Source organism: Crotalus tigris, unplaced genomic scaffold, assembly GCF_016545835.1.
Source record: "Crotalus tigris isolate CLP2741 ecotype Arizona unplaced genomic scaffold, ASM1654583v1 scf7180000017744.3724543626:3957646, whole genome shotgun sequence".
NCBI lineage: Eukaryota > Metazoa > Chordata > Lepidosauria > Squamata > Viperidae > Crotalus > Crotalus tigris.
Window position 1 is genome coordinate 935490 of NW_024096611.1, and position 8649 is coordinate 944138.

Genomic DNA, 8649 nt, shown 5'->3' on the forward strand with positions numbered 1-8649 from the left:
TTACTAACTTTCACTAGTCCTTCTTTACCCTTTTGTTTGACTTCTGTGGCAATATTCTACAAAAATGGATAAATTAATGCCCAATAGAGGACCATTTATTTTCAAATTCTCTGTAAGCAAATTGATGATACTTAGTTCTATATCTCTACCATGGCTTGGACCAGTCTTGTACTAGTTCATGGAGGCTGCTGGGATCCACACAAAAAGGAATAATCTCACATTAAACCCTAGCAACATGGTGCTGCTGTTCACGTGTAAACATCTTGCCTTCTGTGAAATACAGGATCACACTCCCCTAAAAGACCAGTCTGTGCCCAGGGTATTGTTGGACTGACAACTCCTGCTTATGGTAGCAAATGTGTGCTATGCCTGGGATAAGGAATCCATCTTTACCTGGATTCAAGAGTCTTTGGCAAAAGTGACTGATTCCTTGATGAACACACAACCGGATTACTGCAGTGTGCTCTGTGTGGCACAGCCTTTGATTATGACCTAGATCAGTGGTTCTCAACCTGTGGGTCGGGATCCCATTTGGGGTCGAACGACCATTTCACGGGGGTCGCCAAACAACGCAGTCCACCATTTTTTTCCCCTTTTCCTTAGCTGTGCTACTCCCTTTTATTCTATTGGCTTTTGAAAGCCAATAGGAATTGTCCAGGCTGTCTCTGCCCTGCTGAGCCCGCCAAAAGTCCCATTCTGCAAACGGTGCTGCACCAGTTGAGTAGTCCTCGACTTACGACCGGTTGGGGGTCGCAGCATTAAAAAGGTTGAGAACCGCTGACCTAGATGTTGTAGCTGGTAGAGAATGCAGTGGCCAGATTGCTGGTAAGCAGATCCTGCCATTGCAGAATAAGAATTACTTGAGATGGGTGATTAAAATATTTACCCATATATATTAAATATAAGAAAAAAATACAGTTGCAGAACACTTAATCTTGGGAAAGGGTGATCTGATCCTTGTGCAAAATGAGGTAGTAGAATTCTAGTTTCTTCTACTTCAAGTTCTAGATAAAGATGAAAAAAGACTTTATTAAAATGTAACAGATTATCTTTGTTTATTGAATGTTTTGGACTATCTTACAGGACATCATAAAAGTAATAATAATAACATTATTTTATGCTTCTTTCATCAATTAATGTGATGAGCACCTGCAAGTCTCCTTGTTGCCTATTCTATATCAATTACCAAATCGTTTTTAAAGTGACTACAAGTAAAACACATTAAAAAAAAATAAAAGATACAGTCATTTTTGAGGCCCTGGTATATATCTGAAGGACAATCTAAAGATAAAGAATATACATAAATGAAGAAAACACACGTGATAGTCTAATTCTCTATATCACTTGGCTATCCTTGAGATTAAGAATTTAAGTTAACATTAACCCATAAACTATAACCCATAAATCTCTAAATGATTGGTTTGCAATCTATAGGCTTAATACAAATGGGGAAAATCCACATATGCATAGGAAAAGGGGGTCACTCAACTAGCTCAGTTTTTGTCTGATTCCACTATAAAAACCAAGTCTAAATTTTAAATAGATGCTGTAAACCAGGGGTGTCAAACTGCCAGCCCACAGGCCGGACGTGTCATCTGGAAGCTGCGGCCACCCCATTGCCGGCAATGGCAAAGCTGTCCCAACACGGTACAGTAATCTCATCTGAAGTTTTGTTTTCAACAAGAAAGATAAATAACAAACCATCTGACACAATCCGCCATGATTTTTATTGTATTTCCAACAAAGGAAAAAACACAGGCGTTATTGCTGTGAGCTGCTCAGTGTTGTTGTAGATTAAGTAGGAATCCATATAAATCTAAATAACATAATATAAAATAAAACATGATACTTAGATTTTCACCTTCTGCCAACAATCTGACAGAACCCACAGGAGAACTATCCTAGACCCCAAGGCTCAGTTGGGGGAAGAATGGGTTTCGTGTCTGGGAAAATGGCTCAACTGATTGGCTTCATCCCTGTGCTGCAGATCTCCCCAAATTATCATTCTGTTGCCGATCTGAATATTCTTAAAGTTGACTACATGGAACTCTGCTGGTAAGGCAAGATTTTGAATGACTTCAAAAGGTGGGAAGTGGCAGGAATGGTCATTGATGTAGTATAGGATTCATATTTCATAGACATTCTTTCCTTCCCAAAGTGTTAGAACCTTATAGAACCAAGCATTTTTTTAATTCTTCTTCTTTTCATAATAGAAATATTAGCAGCTACAAATCAATACATTATTGAATTATTAATCAGCCAAATACTCAGTTACAAGACAAATATTTCAACTGTGAATTAGTAGCAGCTAATAAGCCTTCAAGTAATCATTTAACCAATCAATTAATAACTAATTAACTTTCAGGCTAGCACACTCCAATAGATACTGCAAAAATCCTGGTGGCTACTAGATGACAGCTTCTTTAAAAGCAGACAAACCTCTTTAACACTGCTGTCATCTGGCAGCCATTTGTATTTTTGTTGTGCAGATTTGGTAGCACTACTTTAGAGCCTGGTTTATTTAAATTATAATCTAATTCTACCAATATACTAGATTTTAATTTCACATACAAAGCACCCACCACAATCATGCTTCTGGTCTGGCTCTTGCTTGTCCCCCCCCCCCCAAACAGCCTCCATTACAAATCTCTTTAGGGGTTTTTTGATATCCATGTTCATCTAACCCCATGGAAGTCACAATGTTGTCTTCCACAGCTTACTGGAAAGTTCACGTTCAGATTTTCTGAGATTTGGCATTAATTCTTGCTGGTGCCTTCTGTTCATTCCTCTTATTAGCTGTCTGATCTCCATTTCTGGACTTTAATTGACTGAATTGTGACTCCATATTTTGTTTTAGGAAGATGTGTAAGAAGCCAACATTGCTTTGATTTACATTGTAGGTGATAATTATGATAATACGGATGAGTTGCTTCTATTCTCTTTGGTTCAGGGTTTATGTATTTTTGAATAGCCAAGTTTCAGAAAGTCTGTTCTCACAATCAGAAAAGCAGATCTGAGCTTGTTTGAAGATTCTAGCAGGGGAGCACATCTAGCATATATCCTTGAAGCCTAGGCTAAAGCTAGAGTGAAGGATAGGCTGTACAACCCTTTTCCTTCTCCTATGCATATATGGATTTTCCCTGTATGTTATGAGCCTATAGGATTGCAAACCAATCATTTATCGATGTATGAGTTCACCCTTGACTTCTGCATTCTTATCTAGGATGGTGATTCTCTTCTAAGAAATAAGCAACTCAGAAGAGCAGATATTATACCAGCCACAGTTCTCCTACCTTTATTCTATGGCTATGCTGATTCAGATGGTTTGGAGTTGTAATCTCCAACAAAGTTGAGGATAGCTATCTTACTTATGTTGTCATTGTTATATTAGTTTACATACAACCTATCAAACATTTCTGACTGGATTTGGCACTTTTAACTATCAAACTGTTTTCCCAGAAACTGTGATATTCAAAAATATTGTCATAAAAAAATTGTGGTTCCAAGGTCTATGACTTTTTGTAAATGATAGGCAAAGATTCTATTCTTATATGTTCAAGTGCTTCTCCAAGTTCTTTTAGGATAGCACCAAACACACTGATCACTATTGACATTACCATGCTTTTTGTTTTCCACATTCTCTCAATCTCTATCTGAAAATATAAAGTTCTTCAGATAGAGATTGAGCAAATGTTTCATTTTTTCATTTTTCTAGTTCTTTCTCATTGACCTTTCTGTATCCTCCTCCTCCAATGTCAAAGTACCCAAACTTTTTTCTTTGTAACCACAGTATTGCACTATTGTGTGGTTTATTATGGGCTCAAAGTTTATCAGCTTGTATTCCTCCTCCTCCTATATTTTGTATTTACAAGAAATAACACAGCACCAAAAAAAAAAAAAAATCAAATATTTGACTGGTGTTTTTTGGAAAGTTCTAACCCAGAAATTATCCAAGTAATGTCATAAGACATAACATGTGCTCTGCAAAGTCAGTTTTCTGTAAATCTGCAGCTGATACAGCTAGAATAGTAAGTTCTTGTAAAATTTTATTTAATCTACCGTATTGATATTTTGCCTCCTGCATCAATAATTACAGGAATGATTTGCAAGATTTTTTCCATCTCCCTATTTTAATTGTCAAGTCTCTCTGTTTTATATTTTCTCTTCTTCCATCATCCTATGGAAGCAGAACTGAGAATGCAGACACTTGACTTTTTGTGGGCCACAGAAAAACAGTAGTGAATCAGCAATTACTTCGTTAACTTACAATAAAGGTTTTGTAAGAATGAATAAACAATGAGCACTTTGTGTACATAAATTATAGAGCTCCTCTGGAGAGATATTAAATTGAGTTTGATATGTTTTAAATTTGTTTGAGTAAACCTAAAGGTAAACAATAATTTGGTTCTGTAGTTAGTATACAACATCAGTTTTTATATTGCCAATTTTAACCTTGGATGTCATCTACTGTGCTGCTGTTTGAAAACTCTCACGTGAAAATTCTCACTGCTTTTTAACATTCTAATTTCACTTGTGTAGATGTTCCTGTTTCTCTTGTCATTATCAAACCAAGTTATTTCAGAATATAATGAGTCCTGATTTACTACTGACTCAAGTGCAGTAGAATTTCAATGACTTAACTGATTTACACTGTTATTAAGTTATTGGCAAAGTGAAATCCATCAGTAACAAGAAGTATTTTTAAGGCAGTAAGTTCCAATTGCATTAGCTTCTCTCTTTTGGGTAGGGAAGAATAGTTTGTTTGTTCTTAAACAACTTCTTTAAATAGCCCGTGACAATTTCTAAGAAATTGGACGTTTTCCCTTCGGATTATGGCCAATAATACTGTACGTTCTCTGTCATGTCTCCTTCCAGATTCACATGGGTCCATAATGTTTTTCTTTGCCTCTGATTTCTGCCTGCTGATTCAATTCCAACTCTTTTCTAATTTTGTTCTTAAAACCAGCATCCACATATGCATTATTCTGACCTGAACTTCTTAAGATAGAGGACCAAACAAAAACCAGCAACCTAAAACACCCCCCCATAAATATAGCATAAGAAGAAGAACCTTTAATAGGTAATAGAAATGCTAATAAAATAGGTGCCACCCTCAAGACAGTGAATCCCAAAGCATTTAACCTTCTGATAATTCCACTTAGTTCCAATTGAGTTAAAGCAATTTCCATGGCCAGCCGTTTCCACCTTCAATCCTTGAGAACATATTAGATTAAATGTTAAGCAACATTACTTTAGATTGGGTGTTTTAAATGGCTTGAAGAACAGAGTGAAGAAAGCATTATATACCCAAAAAAAATACAGGGAATGTTTTTTATCTGAAGATTGGATTTCAGACTATAATTTTAGATCATCTATTATTTAGTTTTCAAGGTGGCATTTTGAAAACTATCAATATTATGGAGTTCATTGAGAAAGATTTGAGTTCTACAGTTTATACCTACTTCCAGATGGTGAAAAGATGTAGGAAAAAAAAATGAATCCTTCATTGAATCTGACAGCTCACAGAGTTTTCTGTTGTATTTATCATCTTCATCTATTGAAACCGAAATGCAAGTATTCTGCATACTTTTCCTTTAGACGTTTAGATTGAAGCTAAAATATGATGACATATTTATTCTGCTGAAGTATTAAGATGATGAACAGCAAGATACCTGAAGTTCTATAAAATTAGAACTGAAGCACTACAAGAAAGAAGACTGATTACATGCAGTTTAATTTTGAAGGCTGAATAATACATTTTGGGAAGTAACAGGCATTATAAACATTTTAAGGGATATTCAAACTCTCCTTCTACCAAAGCAGAAATTTCATTCAGTTAATAATGGCTTTTTGACCCTGCTGAAAATTGAACTATTCATCTTGGGTTATAGAAAAACCTCTGAATTCCCCACATATGGAAACATGAAATCCCTCAATAATTTTACTAGTTTTTTAAAAAAAATTATAAAATATCACAGTTATTTAGCCTGAAGAGAAAACCTCATAAACATGAAATGTCATATTACAGTAGATGGAATTTCACTGAATTTACAACATACTTATAAAAATTTAAGTTGCCCTTTTTGTAGAAAATATTTAGAGTGGGTAAAGGATAACAATATTTATTACTACTGAAGATGTGCATTTTTCAATGTTGCTATTTTGAATTCTTCGCATTTGTATTTTCCAAATATATGGGATCAAAGGCATGGAGTCTAAAACATATGAAGAATGACTGCAGGACTTGGGTTTGGCTAGTCCAGGGGTAGGCAACCCAAAACACTCAAAAAGCCACTTGGACTCGTTTCCCACCGAAAACAAAACACTGGGAGCCGCAAAACACTTTTGATAACACTGCATATATCCTTTTTTACCTTTTGTGTGTGTGTGTGTGTGTGTGTGTGTGTGTGTGTGTGCATAAAATAAAAAAGGATATATGCAGTGTTATCTTCATTTTAGATGTCAAAAGGGTCTCTCTCTGTTTCTCTCTCTTTCCTCTCTCCCTCTCCCTCTTTCCTCTCTCTCTCTCTCTTTCCCTTTCCTCTCTTTTTCTCTCTTTCCTCTTCCTCTTCCTCTCCTTCTTTCTCTTTCCTCTCTCTCCCTCTTTCCTCTCTTTTTCTCTTTCCTCTCCCCCTCTTTCTCTCTTTCCTCTTCCTCTCCCTCTCATCTTCTTTCTTTCCTCTTTCTCCCTCTTTCCTCTCCCCCTTTTTCTCTCTCTCTTTCCTCTCCCTCTTTCTCTCCCTCTTTCTCTCCCCCTCTTTTTTCTCTCTCTCTTTTTCCTCTCCTTTTTCTTTCTTTCCTCTCCCTCTTTCTCTCCCTCTTTCTCTCCCCCTTTCTCTCTCTCTTTTTCCTCTCCTCTTTTTCTTTCTTTCCTCTCACTCTTTCTCTTTCTCTCATTCTTTCTCTTTCCTCTCTTTTTCTCTTTCCCCTCTCTCTCTTTTCTTTCCTCTCTCTTTCCTCTCTCTCTTTCTCTCACTCTCTCTTTCCTCTCTCTCTTTCCTCTCTCTTTCTCTTTCTCTCTTTCTCTCTCTTTCTTTTCTCTTTCCTCTCTCTCTGTCTCTCTTTCCTCTCTCGTTCTCTCACTCTTTCCTCTCTTTCCCCCTCTCTCTCTTTCCTCTCTTTCCTCTCTCTCTTTCTCTTTCCTCTCTCTCTTTCTCTTTCCACTCTCTCTACTTCCTCTCTTTCTCTTTCTCTCTTTCTCAACATTTCCTGCCATGAGATCACATTTGTCCTAATTCTGAGTTTATTAAAATATTTTTTCTGAAGTCCAAGGTATACATTCATCTGTACTCAATTTTTGTTTAACTTAAAATCAATAATTCTAGCATTACACAATCACTTTCTCCTAACATACCTGCTATGTTCCTTTGCAAGACTAACTTTTAATTATTGGTTAATATCAATGCAAGAACAGCTGATACTTTTGTGCCTTCCTTTGCCTTCTTGAGAAAATATATACAGTACTCACATGCAGCTTTTGAGTCAGTCTTGAGTCCTGGAAACTGCCTACAGAATTCCCTGCAGTTTTATTGGTAGGATCTGGAAGTAGTTTATCATTTCCTCCTTCCTAGGGCTGAGACAGAGTGACTGGCTTGTCCATTATTATTATTACTTCATGCCTAATTAAACAATCTTTACTTTTGTTTCTGAAAGTATAATCCAAGGCAGGTGATCCTAGACACCACTGATTTTATTCATTCCTCCAGTTATTTTAATTTACAGACCTTGTCACATTCATTCACTTGAATTTCTGATCAGGCATGCATACTTTCATCATGAAGTAGGATTTCTGCATCCCACCCCACCCTCATAAGACAAGGCCTATTCCAATGTTAAACTTGGCTACAGGGTTATACAACTGCCACACATGGGCCAGTCAGACCATATATCCATGCTTTTATTACCAGCATATATTCCTCTTAGGAAACGGGCTCCGGCCACGATAAAGACTGTGAAATCCTGGCCTGATGGCACCTCTCAACCACTGCAGGACTGTTTTGAGAGGACAAACTGGGACATCTTCAACCACCCAGACCTAGAGGAGTTCACTGCAGCTGTTCTGGGCTATATTAAATACTGCATAGACACTGTTACTGTGGACAAACAAATCCGGATTTATCCCAACCAGAAATCTTGGATGACTAAGGAAGTCCAGCGTCTCCTGCATGACAGAAACAATGTCTTTAGGTCTGATGATGGGGAAAAATATAGTGCTGCCAGAGCTACTCTGAAGACAGGCTTTCGGCAGGTCAAGGCAGATTATAAGAGGAAGATTGAAGATTCTGTTCGTAAAAATGATGTGAGGCAGATGTGGCAGGGGATCCAACAAATCACCAACTATAGACCCAATTACATCACTCCTGTTGACAGAGAAGCTTCATTGGCAGAGGAGCTGAATCATTTCTTTGCCTGCTTCAAAATGAAGCCATCAGAGACAGCTGTGCTACAGTCACTAGTGACTAGTCCACCACAGCCCTCCCCTCACTGTGGAGGAGCATGAGGTGAGGAGTATCTTGAGAGCTGTGAACTCAAGGAAGGCTGCTGGACCTGACTGCATTTCTGGCCAGATGCTTAAAGACCGCACAGACCAGTTGGCTGGGGTCTTTACCAAGATTTTTAATCGGTCTCTATCCCAGTCCACTATTCCAT

General features: G+C 37.4%; 1 long non-coding RNA gene across 1 annotated transcript; it reads right to left on the bottom strand.

Moving 5' to 3' along the window:
• Nucleotides 1-886: 886 nt before the first annotated feature.
• LOC120306676 lies at nucleotides 887-7561 on the bottom strand. The gene is made up of 3 exons (XR_005556370.1): nucleotides 7469-7561; nucleotides 5463-5613; nucleotides 887-1004 (listed from the first exon to the last, which is right to left on the bottom strand). It is a non-coding gene; the product is annotated as an uncharacterized LOC120306676 (long non-coding RNA).
• Nucleotides 7562-8649: the final 1088 nt, after the last annotated feature.